This window comes from Schistocerca americana, chromosome 4 (genome assembly GCF_021461395.2).
Source record: "Schistocerca americana isolate TAMUIC-IGC-003095 chromosome 4, iqSchAmer2.1, whole genome shotgun sequence".
NCBI lineage: Eukaryota > Metazoa > Arthropoda > Insecta > Orthoptera > Acrididae > Schistocerca > Schistocerca americana.
In genome coordinates this window covers 339,490,233-339,514,549 of record NC_060122.1, presented here as the reverse complement: position 1 = coordinate 339,514,549, position 24,317 = coordinate 339,490,233, and the positions used below count along the sequence as shown (strand labels likewise).

At 43.2% G+C, this 24,317-nt stretch overlaps 1 protein-coding gene and 1 pseudogene across 2 annotated transcripts in view; one reads left to right on the top strand and one right to left on the bottom strand.

The window, feature by feature from the left end:
• LOC124614043 (uncharacterized protein ZK1073.1) overlaps nucleotides 1–24,317 on the top strand; it is a 602,405-nt gene that overhangs the window by 132,445 nt on the left and 445,643 nt on the right. The window lies entirely within an intron of this gene.
• On the bottom strand, nucleotides 7,256–7,372 carry LOC124614388 (annotated as a pseudogene).

Genomic DNA, 24,317 nt, shown 5'->3' with positions numbered 1-24,317 from the left:
TTCCCAGACGTTTCTAGATCAGAGGCCAGGTTTGTTTTGGTTAATTTGTAAATGTCAAACTACTTTCATATTCCGTCTATAAACTGTCATGTAAAACGTCTGGAGTAATCTGGAATCTGCTATGGAGCAATTAAAAATAGAAATAGTGAACAGGTGGCACGATACTCGAGAGAAAGAAGTCTGACGAGAACTATAAGAAGGCTCATGGTGACGAAATATGTGATACTCACTCTGGAAATGAAGAAGCCTGAAGAGGGAAAGAAATTGAAGGGGTGATCAAAGAAGTCACACGTAATTGAGCGTTTTACGAGCAACAGGATGGAATAAAATGTATTATAACCAGCGTGGTGATGGATATATGAAACATTTGATGTTAATAACATAAGACTTTGCGCATTAAGTCAGAGAGTGGGGGGGGGGGGGGGGGGGGAATGTTCATCAGCCTTCTGACTGGTTTGATGCGGCTGCCGAGACTTTCTCTGCTGTGCCAAGCTCCCCATCTCAGAGTAGCACTTGAAATCTACGTCCACATTTATTTGTTGGGTGCGTTACAGTCTCTGTCTCCTCCTCAACAGTTTTCGCCCTCTAATATAGGTAAATTATTCCCCGTTGTCTTAACACACGTTTTATGGCCCTGACCCTCCTTCTTATCAGTGTTTTGGCTCAAATGGCTCTGAGCACTATGCGACTCAACTTCTGAGGTCATCAGTCGCCTAGAACTTAGAACTAATTAAACCTAACTAACCTAAGGACATCACACACATCCATGCCCGAGGCAGGATTCGAACCTGCGACCGTAGCGGTCACGCGGTTCCAGACTGAAGCGCCTTTAACCGCACGGCCACACCGGCCGGCTATCAGTGTTTTCCCATATTTTTCTCTCGCCTATTGTGCGAAGAGTTCATTTCTCATCTCTGCAATCTCCTTCTGTAGCCCCTCATCTCAAACGCTTGGACTCTCTTCTTTTACAGCTTTCCCATACAATGAAACTTCCCGGCAGATTAAAACTGTGTGCCGGACCGAGACTCGAACTTGGGACCTTTTCTTTCGCGGGCAAGTGCTCTACCACTGAGCTACCCAAGCACGACTCACAACTCCTCCTCACTGCCTCAATTCTGCCAGTACCTCGTCCTCCTACCTTCCAAATTTCCCACAAGCAAAGGTCCCGAGTTGAAGTCTCGGTCCAGCACAGTTTTAATCTGCCAGGAAGTTATCAGCGCACGCTCCGCTGCAGAATGAAAATATCATTCTGGAAACATCCCCTAGGCTGTGGCTGAGCCATGTATCCGCAAACTCCTTCCTTCCAGGAATGCTAGTTCTGCAAGATTCGCAGAAGAGCTTCTGTGAAGTTTGGAAGGTAGGAGGTGCTGGTAAAATTGAAGCTGTGAGGACGTCTTGTGAGTCATGCTTGGGTAGCTCTGTCGGTAGAGCACTTTCCGACGAAAGGCAAAGATCCAGAGTTCGAGTCTCGGTCTGGCACACAGTTTTAATCTGCCTGGAAGTTTCATATTAGCGCACACTCCGCTACAGAGTGAAAATCTCATGCTGGAAACATCCCCCAGGCTGTGGCTAAGCCATGTATTCGCAATATCCTTCCTTCCAGGAGCACTAGTTATGCAAGGTTCGCAGGAGAGCTTCTTTGAAGTTTGGAACTGGCAGAATTGAAGCTGTGAGGATTGGTCGCGAGTCGTGCTTGGGTAGCTCAGTCGGTAGCGCACTTGCCCGCGAAAGGCAAAGGTACTGAGTTCGAGCCTCGGTCCAGCACACAGTTTTAATCTTCCCGGAAGTTTCATATCAGCGCACATTCCGCTGCAGAGTGAAAAATCTCATTCTGGTCTTCTGTAAAATACTGGTCTTCAGAAGTACATTGTCAGAAATATCTTCATCGGATGAATGCCTATGTTTGACACCAGTACATTTCTTTTGGCCAGGAATGCCCTCTTTGCCATTCCTAGTCTCCTTTTTACATCCTCCTTTATTCGGCCGCTGTACGTTATTTTGTTTGCAAGGTAACGTAATTCCTCCAGTTCGTCTATTTTGTGGTCACCAGTTAAGCTTCTCAATAATCCCATTTCTGCTACACCGTTACCGCGCCTGAACGGACTGGATATGCAGTAATGTTCCTAGTGCTTTGTTACCAACAGGTTTCACAACTACCGCAGCTGATCAATAGGAGTGACATGTGGCTCTGTCCTAGCAGTGTGTACCGTGCGGCATGCATAGCAAGGAGCTGCGCTGGTTTGCAACGGCTATAGCGTCAGCTCATCGCGTAAACATCTCGAGTGCCTCTTCCGACGACGTTTCCACCCGTCCAAGGTCATGGCGCGGAGTGAATACTATTACTACAGACTTCGCTTTTATCTGAAGTGGCGTTAAGTTTTCTTTGCACCGAGCCACGAAAACCACAACAATCAAACGCCCGCCAGGAACGAGAAACACTCAGCGTCTTGAATGTTTCAGTAGAAGTAATGATTACCAACAAGGAGCTCCGCAGTCAATACATACGTCCATGAAGATAAATAAGTCTGCATTTCAACTCACGACGCGCAGGGTACATCTAGACCTACATGTGCCTTCCGCAAGCCGTCGTACGTCGTGTGGCGACAGGATATAGTGTTGTAGCCTCATTTCTCTCATTCTCGTATTCCATGGTGTGTTATGTGGAACGAATGACAGTTGGTATCCCGCCAGATGGGCCCAAATTTTTACCGTCGCGGTAATTACGCGAGTTGTATGTTGGAGAAAGGAATAGGTTTCCTGACTAATTTTGGAACTTGTAATTTTTGCGACTAATGCTCTCCATGATGCGCGTCGCCCCCCTTGTAAGAATGCGAGGATAATGGGTCATTGCGTTCGTGACGTCTCTCAAAAATAAAGAAATAAATAGATTGGTAGATGTGTAGACATTTTTAAATATATAGGAAGCTCAGAAACACTCTGAAAGGCTTGTAAGGAAGTTGAAAGGTAGGATGTTGTGATGTCCCCTGTCCGCCGCGTGCTGGTGTCGACGCCGTGGTGCTGTTACTGCTACAGCTCGGACGGTGGAGTCGAGACGCGATGGATGCCTCCGTCGGTTAACGAGAGACAAGATCTGAAAAAGCTCTTAAGAAATCATTCCTCGCATAGTGCTTAAAGTTTGATTGCGAGTCCGCGCATTTTCCTTATTAATGCGAACTGCGCACTCTGATTGTCTCCTATGGTTTGAAGTTGAATTATTATGTGCCCGGTTAACACTTTAGTGCAGTAATTGATGAATCTTCCCTCGTGCGTATCGTCCACATCACCAAAAGCGAGAAAAAAGTTCAATTGCATATCGTATTGGTCGTTGTTTGTTCGCTCTATATGATGCGAGATCCACAGATACTCTTTAACAATGTCTTAATTATATTGCGTCGTAATATTATGTATGTCCAAACCTTCCTTGTCACTACTAACAGTCCACGAATTTAATTCCAAGTTAAATAGTCACTGTTCATTAACTTTTGATGAGCAATTACCAAATATTCATAGAATGATGGAGGCGACAGGTTGAATTTCCGCTTTTGATGAACAATTTTATTGTTCCTTTTCGCTAAATACTTTATAAACATCACGCCACACGCACACACGGTTAATTAGCACTGGCAGTTCTGTTAGTTTCAAGTATTGTGACAATTACGACAGCTTTAACTCCCAGCGTAATTGTATCTTCTTCATGTATTCGTGTCAGTGTCTCCTACTCGAGACTGTACGTGTATTATAGTATTTTGAAACTTTGTCCATTCCTTTCTATAAGTTCACTTATATGAATGTTGAGTCCAATATTGCCCACTTCCGTTAACAAAGTCCAACAACTCCGTATACACAGTCAGCATACTGTCTCGGTTCAAGTCTCTAGTCTGAATATCAGTTCACAAAATCCGTGCGTCTACGTCACGCAACAACCACTCTTGAAAGTAAAACAATCTCGTCGCGCTCCGTTCGCTCAACTATGGCAAGACCTGCTCTAGTATGACTTCATAGCACGATGACTAGCAAGCGACTTACTTTTTCCGTGAAAGAGTATTGTAGACGCACTGAATTTCTTCGTTGCGTTTACAACTCTCTTCCACATAAAAGTTATCTCTGACCGACATTTCTTTGGACTTAATTTTCATGGTATTAATTTGCAATTATTACTTAGATGTTTGGCAAATAACTAAAGATGACCTTTCTTTCTTCTTCCTTTCTACTAAAACACACTCTGTAATGCTTAATGTTGGTGTTTATCAAGACTTTCTGGTGTTATATCATCGGCAAAGTTGTCGTATCAGTCAGGATAACTTTTCCCTACTTAACATCATGATGGTCTTTCCTAATTGGGTTTTGGGGTTCATTAGGGTGTTACAATGTGCTGAGAAATAACTTTGAAGAAAATAATTCGATACGTCACGCCGTTTCCCAGTTATCAGACCGTCGCGCGAGCAAATTCGAGCGGTCCGCCAGATACAATTAGTGGCAGTTGTTCAAATGCCTCTGAGCTCTATGGGACTCAACATCTGATGTCATCAGTCCCCTAGAACTTAGAACTACTTAAACCTAACTAACCTAAGGACATCACACACATCCATGCCCGAGGCAGGATTCGAATCTGCGACCGTAGCAGTCGCGCGGTAGTTGTTCTCATGGTTTAGATGGTAGCCCACGATACTGCTCAGACTTTTATTCGGGTTCGATTCTTACTACAGTTCACGTCCAGTTTTTGTATCGCTCTCTTGTTCGGTTTTAGGAAACCAAACGAAGAACACGTTTAGCGACATTGTCTGTGGAGCGCCACTTGAATTTACGCGCGCAACAGCCCGACTTGCTATCTCCAATGCTAATTAACTCGGAAACGGTACAAAGCATCGAATTTATTTCTTAATAATTATTATTTCTCAAGACAATCTGCAGTGCAACACCCTTGCTAGCTATTCAGGATGTTCGGACTCTATACAAATTTCGTAATTCACAACTAACTGTCGGAAAATAAAGTAGTGTGAAAGCTAAGTGTCTCGAATATGGCAAGAAATTCTAAAAATTACAAGCTAAAAATTATACGGGTTACTTTTCAGCTGCCTGCATCGTGGCCGGCTCACGTGGATGGGCTTGAAGCTGACTGGTAGCATTCCAGTCAAGTGAATGTGCCCATGGCTAATCATACCTACTGTCAATAACTAATCCGATACGCTTCTTGAGTGCACGGGGAGAACTGGCAAACCACAGGATGTTGATTAAGGAAAGGTAGTAATGGGCGGCTCTCAAAAAAAAAATTATATATATATATATATATATATATATATATATATATATATATATATATATATAAATCAGAATGACTGACTTGCTGAATGCTGGCGGAAACAACTGAAACAAACAACGTCCCCTTCGTTTAGTTTACACTCTTGAACAGCCTTAGCAAGGAGGAGACCTGTGTTCACAGTTGTAACCCTTGTTGAAATATTGATAGTGGAGAGTGAACACTTCGATTTTATATTGTTTAAAATATGATGCTGTCAAAGTTGAGAGTGTTTGTTACTATTATCCCTTCAGCCATTAAAATAGTTAACTCGTCATACAACACCGTTCGGCAGCTGCTGGGGACATGCTGAAACACGGCCCCTGATCTTTCCTTAAGCGCTGTCGACGTGTTAACTCGTCCCGTTTCACCGACTCTCTGACTGCTGCGAACGAGTTACCTGCATATCTCAGCGAATAAAAAAGTGTCGAGTTTTATCATACATCATACGTGCCTCTAAGTGTGCTATCATTAGAAATATGACGGTTTGTGTGATAATATGACTCCCGATTCGCATGGATAAGAAAGGGTGCGTTGCGACGACCGTCTATCGGACATAAAAATCAAGAACTCTAGAACGAAATGAGATATCTTTTTGTTCTCAATTTTAAATAAATTTTCGATATCTTATTTACATTTTATATACCCAAATGTATGAGCTAAAATCAACCATACATGGAGTTTACGCAGCGCGTTTTTATCTCTGTGAACTCTTTAAAATTCAGTGCATTGGTTTGCTTTATTGATGCAACACAGGTAACTGTGACGAATAACGAAAAGAAATTTCGCCTTTTATTGAATGAAGGTATCAGATTGTAAGACGTGCAAAAATAAAATTTTTTCACCACATAGCTTCCTTAAAATCATAACAGTATTAGGCTAGCAGCACAACAACGAAGCTGCGCTCAGCACGGAATACAGACAGCACGTCCGTTGAAGCGAAAAGGTTGTACTATTTCTCTCATGGCATATATAGGTTGTGCCCCCTAAGAGTCTTCTGGTGCATTTTTTCTGGTGTTTCGTCTCTCATGCGGCGCTTAGCATCGACGGAAAGCGACAGTTTCTTTTCCATTACAAACAGAATTATTTTTAACGCACAGTTTCAAGTGCCCGTTCGATAAAGTAGTCCCAAACTAGTCTAGTGCGATATTCGTTTCAGCGATACGTGTTAACAGGGACAGTAAAACACGAAGAATAACCAATACTCCAGCTACACAACCACTTCCCGCGCTAACTGCTACCACACAATGCACCAGTGCTGCTCAGTTGCTGCTGGAGTACTAGCTGCTCTTCGCGTTTTACTGTCCCTATTTCATAAATATCGCTAAAGTCCCTAGCCATCTGAAAGTGAGTTCAGTGTCTTCATTGTCTCAGCGTCACGTTACTGAAGCTATGTCACCTGCATTGTTCAAGTGGCTAAAATATTACTAACCTAGCAAATTTTCGTGAAATATTTGGCACATAGTTCTCCCTTGGATTTTAATTTCAACTTGGTTTGGTGGATAAATTATTTCCTATCGTAACTTTGATTGAACACTGTTGCTGAAGAACGCAGCCAGCCACAAATGCTTTTAAAGAGCTTAATTTTAATGCCATTACCGGTTTCATGCTATCATGTCCATCTTCAGATGGCTAACTTTTTCAGTTACTGTAATTTATTCATCAGCACAATCCGTCCACTACGGCACTACACAAGAACATTTCAGTATTTATTGTTTCGTATGTTTTGTGGATAGTAAAAATATACTAAACTGAAAACTTAACTCCTCCCGAACAGGCCACGAAGGCCGAATGGCATCGACCGGCCGCCGTGTCATCCTCAGACATAGGCGTCACTGGATGCGGATATGGAGCAGCACACCGCTCTCCCGGCCGCATGTCAGTTTCCGAGACCGGAGCCGCTGCTTCTTAATCAAGTAGCTCCTCAGTTTGCCTCACAATGGCTGAGTGCACCCCGCTTGCCAACAGCGCTCGGCAGACCGGATGGTCACCCATCCAAGTGCTAGCCCAGCCGAAAGCGCTTAACTTCGGTGATCTGACGGGAACCGGTGTTACCACTACGGTAAGGCCGTTGGCCAAAAACATGCTAATGTGCCTGAATTTTATAAGGTATAAACTATGCAGTTATATATAATTATATATGTCCCAATGGACATATTTAGTCTTACGTAGGTGCTTATGTCTTTTCAGGAAGATGCAGAAAGTGTTGCCGTGCAAACAGGAAGCATACTCTGAATAAACCGCTGTGGCACAATACAACAACATTCCTCATATCAACTGCAGCTTTGCATTCGATAATTTTGTTTATATTGTGTATATATATAGCAGGTCAGCAACTGGAAGCAGTTAATTCCACAAATTATCTGGGAGTAGGCATTAGGAGTGATTTAAAATGGAATGATCATATAAAGTTGATCGTCGGTAAAGCAGATGCCAGACTGAGATTCAATGGAAGAGTCCTAAGGAAATGCAATCCGAAAACAAAGGAAGCAGGTTACAGTACGCTTGTTCGCCCACTGCTTGAATATTGCTCACCAGTGTGGGATCCGTACCAGATAGGGTTGATAGAGGAGATAGACAAGATCCAACGGACAGCAGCGCGCTTCGTTACAGGATCATTTATTAATCGCGAAAGCGTTAAGGAGATGATAGATAAACTCCAGTGGAAGACTTTGCAGGAGAGTCGCTCAGTAGCTCGGTACGGGCTTTTGTTGAAGTTTCGAGAACATACCTTCACCGAGGAGTCAAGCAGTATATTGCTCCCTCCTACGTATATCTCGCGAAGAGACCATGAGGATAAAATCAGATTAGAGCCCACACAGAGGCATACCGACAATCTTTCTTTCCACGAACAATACGAGACTGGAATATAAGGGAGAACCGATAGAGGTACTCAAAGTACCCTACGCCACACACCGCCAGGTGGCTCGCGGAGTATGGATGTAGATGTAGATGTAGATGTAGACAATCCACCAAGCAAAGATACTCATTTGCCAAGAAACAAAGATCTCAACTACCTTTTGTCAAGCAACATCTCCATACGATCTAAATGCTATCCCCGCACTACCCGTTACTTTTCTGCTCCCGTGTCTTGAGATAGTAAGACAACTGCAGTATGACAGTAATAACAGCGCCGTTGTTTCTTGTCGTTCCTCATTTATTCTACCGCGTTTCGAGTGCTTTTTGCAGAACGAATGATGTGAAGGTTTGCGGTGTGGTTAGTATCCATGGCTACATGATGGGAGACACGGTAAGGATTTCTCGTTACAGGAAACATTTTGACTTTCAACATCTCTGTTGTTGCTTAGCACGAGAAACAAAACAGGTCCTATCTGTTGTTGGCAGCACTATTCGGAGAAGATGCAGCTTACTACTTCCTCTTGCAGCTATTCATTCTAGAGAAGAGCGGCCTTCTACCTTCTCTCCCCGCATCTAACCTCTGAAAGCAATAAAAACGTTTCACTTGCAGTTCATACCGTGTGACGTACCATGAGCAAAAGCTCGTCCGGAAGTACAGTACGTTGTTCCTGTAGACCGCGAAGGTGTCGCTCGTGTTTATTTGCGTCTGGACGTGGTTGTTGGCTACACAAACAGATGGCAGCACTTACGTAAGCCAGCTTGCTGATAACTTCCAGTCTCCGCTATATTTAGGCATTATCTGCTTTTCTTATAGCATGCTGGCTGCATCCCAACTTCTATCAGTGTCTGGCATGGAAAATTATCTGACTCTGTCCGTTTATACGAATCACAAGTTATGAGAATGAGCTGACGCGCCGAAAGTCATTCCTTTTATTTCCCGCGTCTGATTGTAAAAATGCGGGCAACGTCAGATAAAAGTCGAAGCTATTACAGATATATGTCATGATTGATATTCCGAAACACTCACTTGTATCAATGAATTGCCTAATCGTTTGATTATGACTACGGTATTACGACGTGACTATGAACCGCTAGTTAACACGTAACTCAGACACAATCTTACTGTTTTTCCCAACCCTAGATGACAGACCCACAATCATCACAGTACGTGACAAACAGTTTTAAATGGTTCTAATGGCTCTAAGCACTAAGGGACTTAACATCTTAGGTCATCAGTCCCCTAGACTTAGAACTACTTAAACCTAACTAACCTGCCCGAGGCAGGATTAGAACCTGCGACCGTAGCAGCAGCGCGGTTCCAGACGGAAGCGCCTAGAACCGCTCGGTCACAGCAGCCGGCAACATTTTCGATTCTCATCTCCGTAATTGGAGTACCACAGGGATCTATTTTATCGCCTTTACTGTATACACTGTGGATGTACTTCACCCAACTCACTGGCACGAAGGTGTAGAGTTGCACACAGGTGACGTTGTATATAGGTGCCATGTAACGACAACAGAAGGCCAACAACAAACGAACACGCAGTACACAAGCAAACGAAAACCTGCTCAGTCCGTGGCTCATAAAATCTAATGTTAAAAACGTAAAATTTAATTTCTTCCAGCACAAAAACATTACAAGAAATAAAAAACAAAAACCAGAAGACATGCAGTTAAATTTGTGGCGACAAGAAATAACACCAAAAACGAAAACAAATTATCTCGGACTGACTGTGGCTACTATATTATCATGGAAGCCTCACATAGACATCATTGTAAAAACAAGACGACTTTCGGACTTCTAAAACGTATTAATGACCGGATGAACAGCACTTAATAAAAAACGTTAGTTCATACATACAAGACCTTCATTAACCAGTGTTCGAATACGCAGCGTCCGTCTGGTTGGCTAACCAAAACAAAACAGATAATTCAGCATAGAAGGAAGAATCCTGAGAATAGCTACAAGATCTAGCAGACATACGCCAAACAACGCCACTTACCAAACAGACAACATAAAAGCTTTAAAATACCGACTTATTGAACTTACTAGTATAAACGAACTGAAAAAAGTACCAATAAACTGACAACGGAAATACTGAATCATGATATGACATCTTCTATTGTTCTGTATACTTTTGACAAATTAGCTGCAAATTGTTTCTTGTTGATTACATAAATTCAAGACAAGCTCGATTCGGCATATGTAGCATTATTAAGTGCGCTTGTTCACTTTACATTTATATATCATTTATTCTAAGTCTGTGTAATAGTTCTATGAGATTTTGTCTTATGCTTGCATCTAGATGGAGTGATTTCCATAAAACATCTTGGAACGTAACTTCTGTTATGTACTGTGCTGCTAACATAGGTCACGTACTTACTTTCTACAGAAGAATAATAGTGAAATTTCGTCTCATTTTTTGACAGTTGTAAAATAATAAATAGTTCCAGTAGCAATATAATAGTACTATGAGGTTTTATCAAACATTATACTTACGTCTAGATAGAGTGACGTCCATAAATCGTCTTGGAACATAATTTATTTTATGTCCTATTTTGTTAACGTAGGTCAAGCATTCGCTTCCTACAGAAATTTCGTGATGTTTTTTGACAATTATAAAATAACAGATCCCAATGATGCTTTAAGTTAACAAGTCAATATTTTTGACAGTTTTAAAATGACAAAGCGTTCCAGCGGTGCATTATGTTTACAAGTAAATTATATCTTAACCAGTCAGAGTATTTTTGCCAGAGATATTGTGCATATGCAGATCTGCGATCTTAATGTTGCCTTTTGTTTCTGGTATATTTTTTTTTGTTTTTGTTTTTTTTTTGTTTATCGAGTTGTGTTCATCCCTTTTCTTTTTCTATTATACCAATAAAGTTTTCCAGATCATTTTTATGTCTGAGGTCCGTCTATTCATTTAGAATGTCTTTCTACTTCTTCAAAATTGTTCATGGTTTGACCTATGTAGAATTTTCAAAGCGTTTTCGATTGTGTTCGCTCTATGATTTTTATTTTTTAAGTTTAGGTTAAAATTTAATTGGTTGCTCTCGCAAACTCTTGTGTGTCAATCTCTTGTGTGTTCCCTGGCAAAAAATCTCTGACTACCTCAGATGTAATTTACTTGTAAACATTAACCATCATTGGAACGATCTGTCATTTTACAGCTGTCAAAAAAACACTAAATTTCTATAGAAACTAACAACATAGTACATAGAAGAACTTATGTCCTAAGATGATTTATTCACGACACTCCATTCAGACGTAAGCATAATAAAAAACCTCATAGTACTGTTACATTGACACTGAAACGATCTATAATTTTATAACTGTCAAAAAATACTACGAAATTTCACTATTGTTCCTCTACAGAAAAAAATATGTGACCTATAGTAATAACAGACCACATAAAAGAAATTACGTTCCAAGATGATCTGTGGATCGATACGTATAAGATAAAGTCTCGAAGTACTCTTACATAGATGTATAATAAAATGATATAAGACTGTAATGTGAGCAGGAACACGTTATTGTGACACATATGTCGAGTCAAGCATGTCATGAACTTATGTAATCAACAAGAAATAAACAATTTGCTGCAAATTTTGTCAAAAGTATAAAGAAGATGACATATTACGATCTTCAGGATAAAATAATTATTTTCAGTTTCCCAAGATTTCAGAACAGTTACCCACCACATTCAATAGCCCTATCCACAAAGAAAAAATACGTGGAATACAATCAGACAGACTTGCTAAAAGGACTAGCCGGCAGCATCAACCATCTCTGAAAAGAAAGCCGACAAAGAAGAATAACAACCAAATGAGAATAACAACCAAATGAAGTCTATAAAATAATTCCAACTGAGGTTTTAGAGGGGTTTTCCTCATCTGTAAGTCTGTGGCCAGGATTACAATAAATTCCACAAACCACAACCAAAATGAAATCTAAATCATAAATAAAGAAAATAAATGGATTTACAATTGTTCTTTCTCCCCAACCAAAAATAAATTGAGCCAAAATAGAAAAACCAAACCTACGGCTGAAAGTGAACAGACTCACTCATTAGCCAGTTCTCTCCCTTCAAGAGGTGCAATGAAAGATAAAAGAAAAGCTATGCTTCAATTTAAAAACTTACTTATTTTGTCCTCTTTCTTACTGTTTTGCTATGCATAAATTAAAATTTATGGATACAAGAAAAATGCTTTTACTTTAATAACACCCAAACTACATATTTATGTTGAGCCTATGATTGTTACACATTTAAATACAAATACAGCCACTAGTGCGTTTCGATTTTGTTTACATCCCCTTCAATCGTGTTACATAACTGAATCGTAGACGATGACGAGCCTATGGAATTTCTGTATTTTTAGGATTTATGTGATACTGTACAACAAACAATGAACAGTTCATAGAAAAACCCCTAAATCAGTAAGAAAGAAGTCAGTCCATTTGAAGATGAGGGAGTAATCCTCTCTAAAAAATCATGAAATACATAACAGAAGCCCCTGTGTGAAGCATTTTTATTTATCAGTGCAAATTAAACTATTTTCACAGCGTTTCACAAAAATTAAACCATAGATTTTCAAATATTTTTTTAAACTTGAGGATACCTTCTGCTCAAGGCAGTTTACTCTCTCAAGACGATTAAGTCTAGTTAGCGCAGAGCGATGTTAAGTATCTGACGTTTTATTTGAGTTTAGCGAGTAGGAGGGAGAAGGGAACCTTGGCGCCAATCCAACATATCCTGCATAGCTGTGCAAAGCGCCTGGAAAATTAAATTCTCGTTGGCCACCATGTCAGCACTATATCTTCACCACAGCAGATAGAGACGCACTTATATGAACTGAGAAAAAAATAGTGCACAATTGAAAAACATGTGACGTTTATTCGTAACACAATTGTTTTGTCTTTATCGGTAGGAAAGGAAGGAAGATAGAAGTGAACGCCCCGTTAACGACAAATACATAGAGACGTGGCACACAATCGGACTGGGGAAGGAGAAGGAAGAAAGTCGGACTTGTCCTTTTCAAAGAAACCATTCTAGTATTTGCCTTAATCGATGTAGAGAAATATGGATAACCTAAATCTTGACAGTGATACGGCGACTTCAACCGTCGTCTTATATACTGCGCATGCAGTGCAGCTCTTATCGTCCACTTTATACCCGAATATCGCCTAAGCGAGCTCTAAAATGTCAAATGATACAACATGCAGATGTAGATCCAACAGCTCTTGAGAACGAGAATAAATATTTGAAACGTGATGCAGTTGACATTGAGAAGGTAACACTCTCTTCAAATCAGTCAGACAAACGCCCTGACGTGTATACGTTGGTCACGCGAGCGTTATTTTTCCTGTTAAGTTTCACGAGAGTGAGCTATTGCAGGATTGTGAGCTCGTGCGTGAACGGATTCTGTTCTTTATTCAACTTTGCTACCGGGACAGAACACTGTTAACTCCCCTCTGTACTCATTGGTTGTTATACTGTCCAGTCGCAATAATGTGACCACCCGACAAAAGCCTGGAAACCACCTTTTCCAACGCGGACCGCTGCGAGATGTGCAGGAACAGAGTCAGCGAGGTTCTGGAAGATACCAACAGGAATTTGGAGCCAAGCAGACTCCAGTGCCGCTGCTCTAGGTTTCACGGTTGAGACGTGAACGCTCCGAGAGAGGTGGTCCCACAGATTCTCGACTGGGTTTAAATACGGGGAGTTTGCTTGTTAGGGATGTGCGAAAAACTCACTCTGGTGCTCTTCGATACACGCGCATAAAGTGCGAGCTGTGTAACACTTTGTATTATCCTGCTGGTAGATGCCATCGTGCCGAGGAAAAATACATTACTGGCCATTAAAATTGCTACGCCAAAAAGAAATGCAGATGATAAGCGGGTATTCATTGGACAAATATATTATACAGGAACTGACATGCGATTACATTTTCACGCAATTTGGGTGCATATACACTCCTGGAAATTGAAATAAGAACACCGTGAATTCATTGTCCCAGGAAGGGGAAACTTTATTGACACATTCCTGGGGTCAGATACATCACATGATCACACTGACAGAACCACAGGCACATAGACACAGGCAACAGAGCATGCACAATGTCGGCACTAGTACAGTGTATATCCACCTTTCGCAGCAATGCAGGCTGCTATTCTCCCATGGAGACGATCGTAGAGATGCTGGATGTAGTCCTGTGGATCGGCTTGCCATGCCATTTCCACCTGGCGCCTCAGTTGGACCAGCGTTCGTGCTGGACGTGCAGACCGCGTGAGACGACGCTTCATCCAGTCCCAAACATGCTCAATGGGGGACAGATCCGGAGATCTTGCTGGCCAGGGTAGTTGACTTACACCTTCTAGAGCACCTTGGGTGGTACGGGATACATGCGGACGTGCATTGTCCTGTTGGAACAGCAAGTTCCCTTGCCGGTCTAGGAATGGTAGAACGATGGGTTCGATGACGGTTTGGATGTACCGTGCACTATTCAGTGTCCCCTCGACGATCACCAGTGGTGTACGGCCAGTGTAGGAGATCGCTCCCCACACCATGATGCCGGGTGTTGGCCCTATGTGCCTCGGTCGTATGCAGTCCTGATTGTAGCGCTCACCTGCACGGCGCCAAACACGCATACGACCATCATTGGCACCAAGGCAGAAGCGACTCTCATCGCCGAAGACGACACGTCTCCATTCGTCCCTCCATTCACGCCTGTCGCGACACCACTGGAGGCGGGCTGCACGATGTTGGGGCGTGAGCGGAAGACGGCCTAACGGTGTGCGGGACCGTAGCCCAGCTTCATGGAGACGGTTGCGAATGGTCCTCGCCGATACCCCAGGAGCAACAGTGTCCCTAATTTGCTGGGAAGTGGCGGTGCGGTCCCCTACGGCACTGCGTAGGATCCTACGGTCTTGGCGTGCATCCGTGCGTCGCTGCGGTCCGGTCCCAGGTCGACGGGCACGTGCACCTTCCGCCGACCACTGGCGACAACATCGATGTACTGTGGAGACGTCACGCCCCACGTGTTGAGCAATTCGGCGGTACGTCCACCCGGCCTCCCGCATGCCCACTATACGCCCTCGCTCAAAGTCCGTCAACTGCACATACGGTTCACGTCCACGCTGTCGCGGCATGCTACCAGTGTTAAAGACTGCGATGGAGCTCCGTATGCCACGGCAAACTGGCTGACACACGGCGGCGGTTCATAAATGCTGCGCAGCTAGCGCCATTCGACGGCCAACACCGCGGTTCCTGGTGTGTCCGCTGTGCCGTGCGTGTGATCATTGCTTGTACAGCCCTCTCGCAGTGTCCGGAGCAAGTATGGTGGGTCTGACACACCGGTGTCAATGTGTTCTTTTTTCAATTTCCAGGAGTGTATTATGAGAAATCAGTTCCCAGAACAACCACCTCTGGCCGTAATAACGGCCTTGATACGCCTGGGCATTGAGTCAAACAGAGCTTGAACGGCGTGTACAGGTACAGATGCCCATGCAGCTTCAACACGACACCACAGTTCATCAAGAGTAGTGAATGGCATATTGTGACGAGCCAGTTGCTCGGCCACTATTGACCAGACGTTTTCAATTGGTGAGAGATCTGGAGAATGTGCTGGCCAGGGCAGCAGTCGAACATTTCCTGTATCCAGAAAGGCCCGTACAGGACCTGCAACATGCGGTCGTGCATTATCCTGCTGAAATGTAGGGTTTCGCAGGGATCGAATACAGGGTAGAACCACGGGTCGTAACACATCTGAAATGTAACGTCCACTGTTCAAAGTGCCGTCAATGCGAACAAGAGGCGACCGAGACGTGTAACCAATGGCACCCCATACCATCACGCCGGGTGATACGCCAGTATGGCGATGACGAATACACGCTTCCAATGTGCGTTCACCGCGATGTCACCAAACACGGATGCGACCATCATGATGCTGTAAACAGAACCTGGATTCATCCGAAAAAAATGGCGTTTTGCCATTCGTGCACCCAGGTTTGTCGTTGAGTACACCATCGCAGGCGCTCCTGCTGTGATGCAGCATCAAGGGTAACCGCAACCATGGTCTACGAGCTGATAGTCCCTGCTGCTGGAAACGTCGTCGAACTGTTCGTTCAGATGGTTGTTGTCTTGCAAACGTCCCCATCTGTTGACTCAGGGATCGAGACGTGGCTGCACGATCCGTTACAGCCATGCGGATAAGATGCCTGTCATCTCAACTGCTAGTGATACGAGGCCGTTGGGATCCAGCACGGCGTTCCGTATTACCCCCCTGAACCCATCGATTCCATATTCTGCTTACAGTCATTGGATCTCCACCAACCCGAGCAGCAATATCGCGATACTATAAACCGCAATCCCGATAGGCTATAATCCGACCTTTATCAATGTCGGAAACGTGCAGGTACGCATTTCTCCTCCATGCACGAGGCATCACAACAACGTTTCACCAGGCAACGCCGGTCAACTGCTGTTTGTGTATGAGAAATCCGTTGGAAACTTTCCTCATGTCAGCACGTTGTAGGTGTCGCCAGAGGCGCCAACCTTGTGTGAATGCTCTGAAAAGCTAACCATTTGCATATCACAGCATCTTCTTCCTGTCGGTTAAATTTCGCGTCTGTAGCACGTCATGTTCGTGGTGTAGCAGTTTTAATGGCCAGTAGTGTAAATTGCATGTCGGGGTGGACATGGTTCCCAATGATAGATACACGCTTGTGTTGAACCTCTGTGCCTTCCAGAATGACGAGATCACCCAGGGACAGCCAGGAAAGCATGCCTTAGACCATAACGCTCCCTCCTCCGGCGTGGTCTCTTCTGCCAATTGTTGCAGGGTGTTTCCTTTCAGACGTTTGACACTGTACGCGCCAACGGTCATCTGTCTGAAGTAGCATAAAATGTGATTCACCTGAGAAGACCAGCTGTCGCCACAGTGGACGTCCGGTTGCGGTACTGGTGTGCGAATTCCAGCCTTCGTCGCTGATGAACAGCAGTCAGCATGGGTGCATGAACCAGGCGCCTGCTGCCGAGGCCCATACGCAGCTACGTTAGCTGAAAAGTCGTTGAGGAGGCACGCTCGGTTCATTTGGCCGGTTATTCGCTCAACGGTTGCACATCTATTTGCACGTACACATCCCCGCAGCCATCGTTCAACCCTGTCATCTATGGGCCATGGTGCCTTGGTACCGGTTTTGAATAGCGCCATTTTGCCGCGCACGGCACACTTCAATCACGGCGGCATGCGAACAGTTGCCTAACTTAGCCGTTTCGAAAATGCTACCAGCCTTGACGCTGAAGCCAATGGTCATGAAGATTTGAAGAAACAAGCAGCCTTGGTTGCAGTGTTAAAAACTTTTTTTATTGCTTCCCAGTGACGGGTTTTGCCTTTATTTAGGCACTTCGGATTGCCTGATGCGAGGCGTGTTTTTTAAGTAAGTACCGTTTTGCCACACCGCGGCCGCAGCGCTGCGGTCGGCGTTCTGCGCATGCACACTGGGTACCTACATCTGTTGTCTACGCACTGACGCCATTACAGTCTGATTCTTCCTTGTTTACGTTGTGTACTGAGTGTTTAAGATCCCTCCGATAATCGTGAGTCCCGCCGACTGTGAAGTACAGACTATTGTAAGATTTCTTAATGATAAAGGCCTAAAAGCCATCGATATTCATCGTAAGATCTGTGCAGTCTACGGAGAATACATTATGAGTGATGTAATGGTAAGAAAGTGGGTGAGAGCATTTAAAGATGGCCGCACAAATGTGCATGATGACCAACGGAGTGGGCGTCCTTCGGTCGTTAATGAAAGTTCGGAGCAGGAAGTGGACAATAAGGTGAGAGAAAACGGACACTTTACGATTTCCTCCTTGCGGGATGACTTTCCTAATGATTCTCGTAGTGTTTTGTATGGCATTGTGACCGAGCACTTGGAATACCGAAAATTGTGCGCACATTGGGTACCGAAAATGTTGGCGGATGTGCACAAAACCAAAAGTTTAGAAGCGCATTGACTTTCCTTGAGCGGTACCACAACGACAGTGATGATTTCTTAAGCCAAATTGCTGCGGCGATGAAACATGGGTGGCCTACGTCACACCAGAATCAAAGCAACAGTCTATGGAATGACGGCATTCAGATTCACCCAGAAAATTGAAGTTTAAGCAAACAATTTCGGCCTGGAAAATCATGTGCTCAATTTTTTGGGACAGAATAGGAGTATTGCTTGTGGAATTTCTGCCTCATAATGAGACAATCAATGCAGCAGCTTACTGTAAGACATTGCACAATCTGCGCCGTTCAGTTCAGAACAAAAGACGTGGCAAGTTGAGCAAGGGCATCGTTTTCCTGCAAGACAATGTCCGTCTGCATGTGGCGAATCAGACCAAAGATCTCATCAAATCTTTTCGATGGGAAACTCTAGATCATCCTCCATACAGCCCCGATCTTTCGCCCAGTGACTACCATCTGTTCGTGCTATTGAAGGAACACCTGAGCGGTCAGCGTCTTCAAGACGGTGACGAAGTCAAAACAGTGGTGATGCAGTGGTTAACAAGTCAGGTGGAAGACTTCTATGAGGAGGGTATTCAAAAACTGGTACAACGTTATGACAAGTGCCTCCAATATTGACAGAAATTATGTAGAAAAATAGATTAAGTTACGGGCTTTCATGTAAAAATAAAATTATTGATATATCTTAGCACATCTTTTTTTAATTTCAGAATGGTACTTACTTAAAAAACACGCCTCGTATTTCATAGCGATGAGTAGCCGCAACATGCGCTATACTTCTGGCATGTTGTTGATGTAAAGATTTCCTGTAGGCCTGTTGCCCTTTGATTTGCACTAGACTGCTCCCCATGCCATAATAAGGTCACGTGCAATGTTAAGCTTTGACAAGGGAAATTTACCTGCAGTGATATTTTTATGCGTGGTATCTCACGTAACCATTGCTACCAAATATCAGCTAATCCGAAGTTGCCTAAATAAGGGTGAAGCGCATCATTGGGAAGTAATAAAAAATTTTAACACTTTAACCAAGACTGCTTGTTTCTTTGTAGCACACATACGGGTTGCTGTACCAAGCCAGGAATGAAATGGAAAAAATTTTCCAGAGATCATGCTCTTCTGGACGTCAGATAAATCGGTCCGATCCCGCATTACGATAACGACCGCACTTTTATCCGTGTGGGGCGTCCCCACAGAATCGCGTCTTGTACTCTCCATCACTAGTGCTACCACCCGACATTTACAAGTGGTTATTGCAAGTTGACGTAGAACATAATCGGTGGTCACGTTAATGTGACTGGACAGTGCATTTTCTTCAAAAAATGTAACGGACCTTTTCGCTTGAATCTAATGATACACAACCCCATCGCCACAGAGCATTATCTCTCACATAGGTGAAACCAAATGGATGATACTGAAAGGAAATGGGCATCACGAAATTAGTTCCCCATTCCTCTCGAGTTCTCGGCATGTGGATTAAACACTTCTCGAACCGTGCCATCGTTCTGGAACATTAAAAGGTACATCTCGCTACCGAATTTTAACTCTGAAATCATACACATATGAGTCACATAAGATGTAACACCCCTTTTATTTGGTGAACGGCTACACGCGGTTTTCAGCAAATGCTAGAGGGTCGTGGGGCACATATGTTTTTGTTTGGTTAATCTTTTTAGCGCTGGTATCAACCGAGATATTGAAGCAAGTATGTTTTTTTAAATGGAACCGTATACGTTTTATAACTACGTACGATAGCTCTTGAGAAGAGAGTTACAGCGATACAGCGTTTGTTAATGTCGACGTTGAAACCTGTCGTCAAAAAATTCGATAAATGTCCTAGAATGTGAGAGCACGGTGGCCCCAAAATGCATCTGCTGTGTAAATACTGCTAAGTAGGCGTCTCGGACCAGGCTGCGTCGTTGTACAGTATAACGTAAGGTAGGCCTGCGCTACGAGAATAAAGCTTCATTTCCCATTGACCTAGACTCAGGTTCACCTACAAATGTTGTATATGAAAATACGACATAGGCTAAAGTATAGAGTATCACACAGGGCTTAGGAAAACTATTTCACATTTGTGTATCATACCAGGTTTACGTGAGCTGAAGCAGAGAAATCAGCCGTTAATTCTTCAGGTATAAAGAGGTCTAATGCAAAAAGCAATTACTGTATTAAATATCTAAATGTAGAAAGAAGATATGACCCACCTTTTCTTCTAAGTGGATGTGTGCTTGTTAGAGGTAAAATACATGCTGTCGTACAACTTTCTCTCTCTACATACACTGTTTTAAATTTGTCATATGGGATACATTCGTTGAACTAAACATTTAATTAAAAATGTACCGCAAAGTAAACATTATTCTTAACAGGACGTTTTATGCTGAACGTAAACGCGTAGCGACGATGTTACTAGCTACGTGCAATACACCCTGTCGACTTACTTGACATTGCAATACAATTTCGTACACACGTAAATGCAATAAATAATTTACTAACACTGATATGATAACCATCAAAATCACATAACACAAACATTGCTTAAATTTTTAGGCAACATAGTTGTATGGAGATAGAACAGCGATTAATTTTCTTATAATCAGTTACTCAAAATGAGAGTCACAATCGCATTATTTATTTTGCCGCCAACTAATTTCAACCCACTATGGAGTCATCTTCAGTGCACTTTACACCATTTGGTCGCTCACTGGAGCCGTCACCCTGCCTGTGCACGGTTGGGAACTATAGTTAATAGTGTAAATTGCCCTGAAGATGACCCCATCGCAGGTTGAAACCGGTTGGCGGAAAAATAAATAATGCGATTGCGACTCTCATTTTGAATAATTGATTACAAACATTGCTTCCAAAAAATATATTTAAGCATGTTTTCAAACTGTTAATCATTGACTGAAAGGCACATTTGCAATCGCCGTTTGAAAGTATGAAAACAGATGTAATTACAGTGGATGATATGGAAGAGCACTGGCGATTCGACGACACGTATCGTCTGGCGTAATTGGGGCTTCATCATAGACTGCATCTTCGAGTGCTCCCCAAAGAAAGAAATCAAGAGTAGTCAAATCGGGGCACCTCGCAAGCCATTTGAAACAGAATTTTGTCCTATTCAATGTCCAGGAAAGTTCTCATTCAGTATTTGCGTTGTAGCACGGGACGAGTGAGCTAGACAACCGCCACATATACTGCCGAATAGCAAGTGGTACCTCTTCTATAGGTACCGGCAAAATGTCCGAAAGAAAGAGAGTGTACGAATGTCCATTTAGAACGCCTGAGATGAAGTAAGATCCTAAAGTGCAATTTCCTATAATGCCGCACCATACGTTTACACTCCACGGCGGTTGATGTTGCACCTGACAAAACAAGCGTGGATTTTTGGCTGCCCAGTAGTGCATGTTATGCAAATTTTCATTAGCATGGTTAGTAAACGTTGCTTCATCGGTAAGGAGCACTCGTTGGAAAAACGTAGGGTCGTCTTTCATTTGCTGAAGGGAAAACCGACAAAATGCTGTTTGATGTTCGGAATCACGGTCGTCGAGTGCTTGATGTAGTGACCGATAGTAGGGATGGAAATTCTGTTGATGCAGGATGCGATAGACACTTGTATGGCTGATTCCACATTCCTTGGAAATATGTCTCGTATGCATTAGCGACGTAGCCAGAACAGATTCTTCATGTTCTCTGTCGGTTGCAGTCTTCTTTTTTGTCCTCTTGCTGACGTTCAAGCAGCATGTCACGAGCGTCTTAATAATTCGTACAGTTGCCTGGCGCATCGGACGTTGGCGATACGGATAGATAGGCCTGTACCGCTGTACTGTTTTTACGGCATTTCTTTTACATTCACCATATAAAAGTAGCATATCCACCTTTTCCTCATTGGTGTAGATGTCTGCACGCAACGAATGTTGAAGCAGAAATGAGCGGCCTGCAGTGCAGACAAGTAAACAGGCAAATATGTTGACATTCTGACAGAGCGTAGCACGAGAGCTTTGCTTGGCGGTGTTTGCACCGCAAATGCGTTTTCCGGCCACCGTGCTCTCACATTCAGGGCACATCTCGAATTTTTAACAAACCCCCCTTCAGGTCAGATAAGACAGAAAGGATACATAAAATTCCACTGCAGTTTCTAAAATCATTGAGAGAAGCTGCAACAAATCGACTATTCACATTGGTGGGTAGAGTGTATGAGACTGGCCATATACCACAAGACTTTCCGAATATCATCCACACAGTTTTGAGGATAGGAAGAGCCGACAAGTGCAAGAATTATCTCACGATCAGCTTAAGAGCTCACGCACCCAATGCTGACAAGAATAATATACAAAAGAATGGGAAAGAAATTGAGGATCTGTTATATGACGATCAGTTTGGTTTTAGCAAAAAGAAAAGCAGCAGAGAGGCAATCCTAACTTTGCGGTTAATAAGGGAAGCAAGACTGATGGAAAATCAAGACACGTTCGTAGGATTCGTCGTCCTAGAGAAAGCGTTCGACAATGTAAAATGCAGCAAGATGTTCGAAATTCTGAGAAAAATAGGGGTAAGCTATAGGGAAAGGTGCGTAATACGCAGTATGTACAAGCACCAAGGGGAAATAATAAGAGTGGAAGACCAAGAACGAAGTGCTCGGATTAAAAAGTGTGTAAGACAAGGATTTAGTCTTTCGCCACTACTGTTCAATCTACATATCGAAGAAGCAATGAGGTAAATAAAAGAAAGGTTCGAGAGTGGGATTAAAATTCAAGGTGACACGATATCAGTGATAAAATTTGCTGATGACACTGCTATCCTCAGTGAAGGTGAAGAAGAATTGCCGGATATGTTGAATGGAATCAACAGTGTAATGCGTATGGAATATGGACTGAGAGTAAATCGAAGAAAGACCAAAGTAATGAGAAGTAGCAGAAATGAGAACAACGAGGAACTTAACTAAGTTACATAGGCAGCAAAGTTAACCCCTGACAGACGGAGCATAGAGGACATAAAAAGCAGACTAGCACTGCCGAAAAAGGCATTCATTGCCAAGAGAAATCTGCTAGTATAAAACTCAGATCTTAACTTGAGGAAAAAATTTCTGAGAGTGTGCGTTTGGAGCACTGCATTATAGGGTAGTGAGATGTGAGAAAACCAGAACAGGAGAGAATCGAATCCTTTGAGATGTGGTGCTACAGACGTATGTTGAAAAGTAGGTAGACGGATAAGGTAACGAATGAGGTTCTCCGCAGAATCGGCAAGGAAAAAAACATATTGAAAACACAGGCAAGGAGAAGGGACAGGATGATAGCACATCTGTTAAAGTGGGTAACTTCCATGACTAAAGAGGAAGACAGAGACTGGAACATGTTCAGAAAATAACTGAGGCCGTAGAGTACAATTGCTACGCTGAGATGAAAAGGTTGTCACTGGAGAGGAATTCGTGACGGGTCGAACCAAACCAATCAGAAGACTGACGATTAAAAAAAAAGTAAAGAAATTGGCCGTGGGTTTTTGAGAGGAACCATGCCCGCATTTGCTTTTATCTGTTTATGAAAGCAACAGAAAACGTAACTCTGGACGGCAAGAAGGGGTGTGAACCGCTGTCCTATCGAACGCAACTGCCGTGTCTGTCCTGAAGCCCGTTTTACACGAGCTTTTGAGTATGCGTCACGTGTTTGTGTGTAAATCAGCCGCCACCGCTTCGCGAGTAAGTCAGTGAGGTCGATGACATTTGAATGTGTCAAATGTGGAGTTTTAAAACAATGAGTATGATGTAGATTGCGTGTGAGCAGAAACAGGAGTGTGTAGTCTTCTGCTAACGACGGAAGTTAACCGATTCTGGCCGTGCTCACTCCTATTACAGTAATGCGATTTACAGTACCTAGAGGACGAGAAACCCTATGCTATACATAAATAAGAGCGATGAAAGATGAACATTTATGATAAAATTTGTTTCAACAGTGACAAGTTTGATATACAGGGCCACCCGGAAGTCCATTAACATTTGAAAATGCAATAATCCAGGGAATAATCTAGGGTGAGAGGTAACACATACACCTGAAATGACACGGGGTTTTATTGAAACCGAAAAAGAGTGCAAAAACCTGCCGACAGATGGCAGTGGACAGTAAGGCGTCAGTGACGCTGCATGAGAGCTCCCACA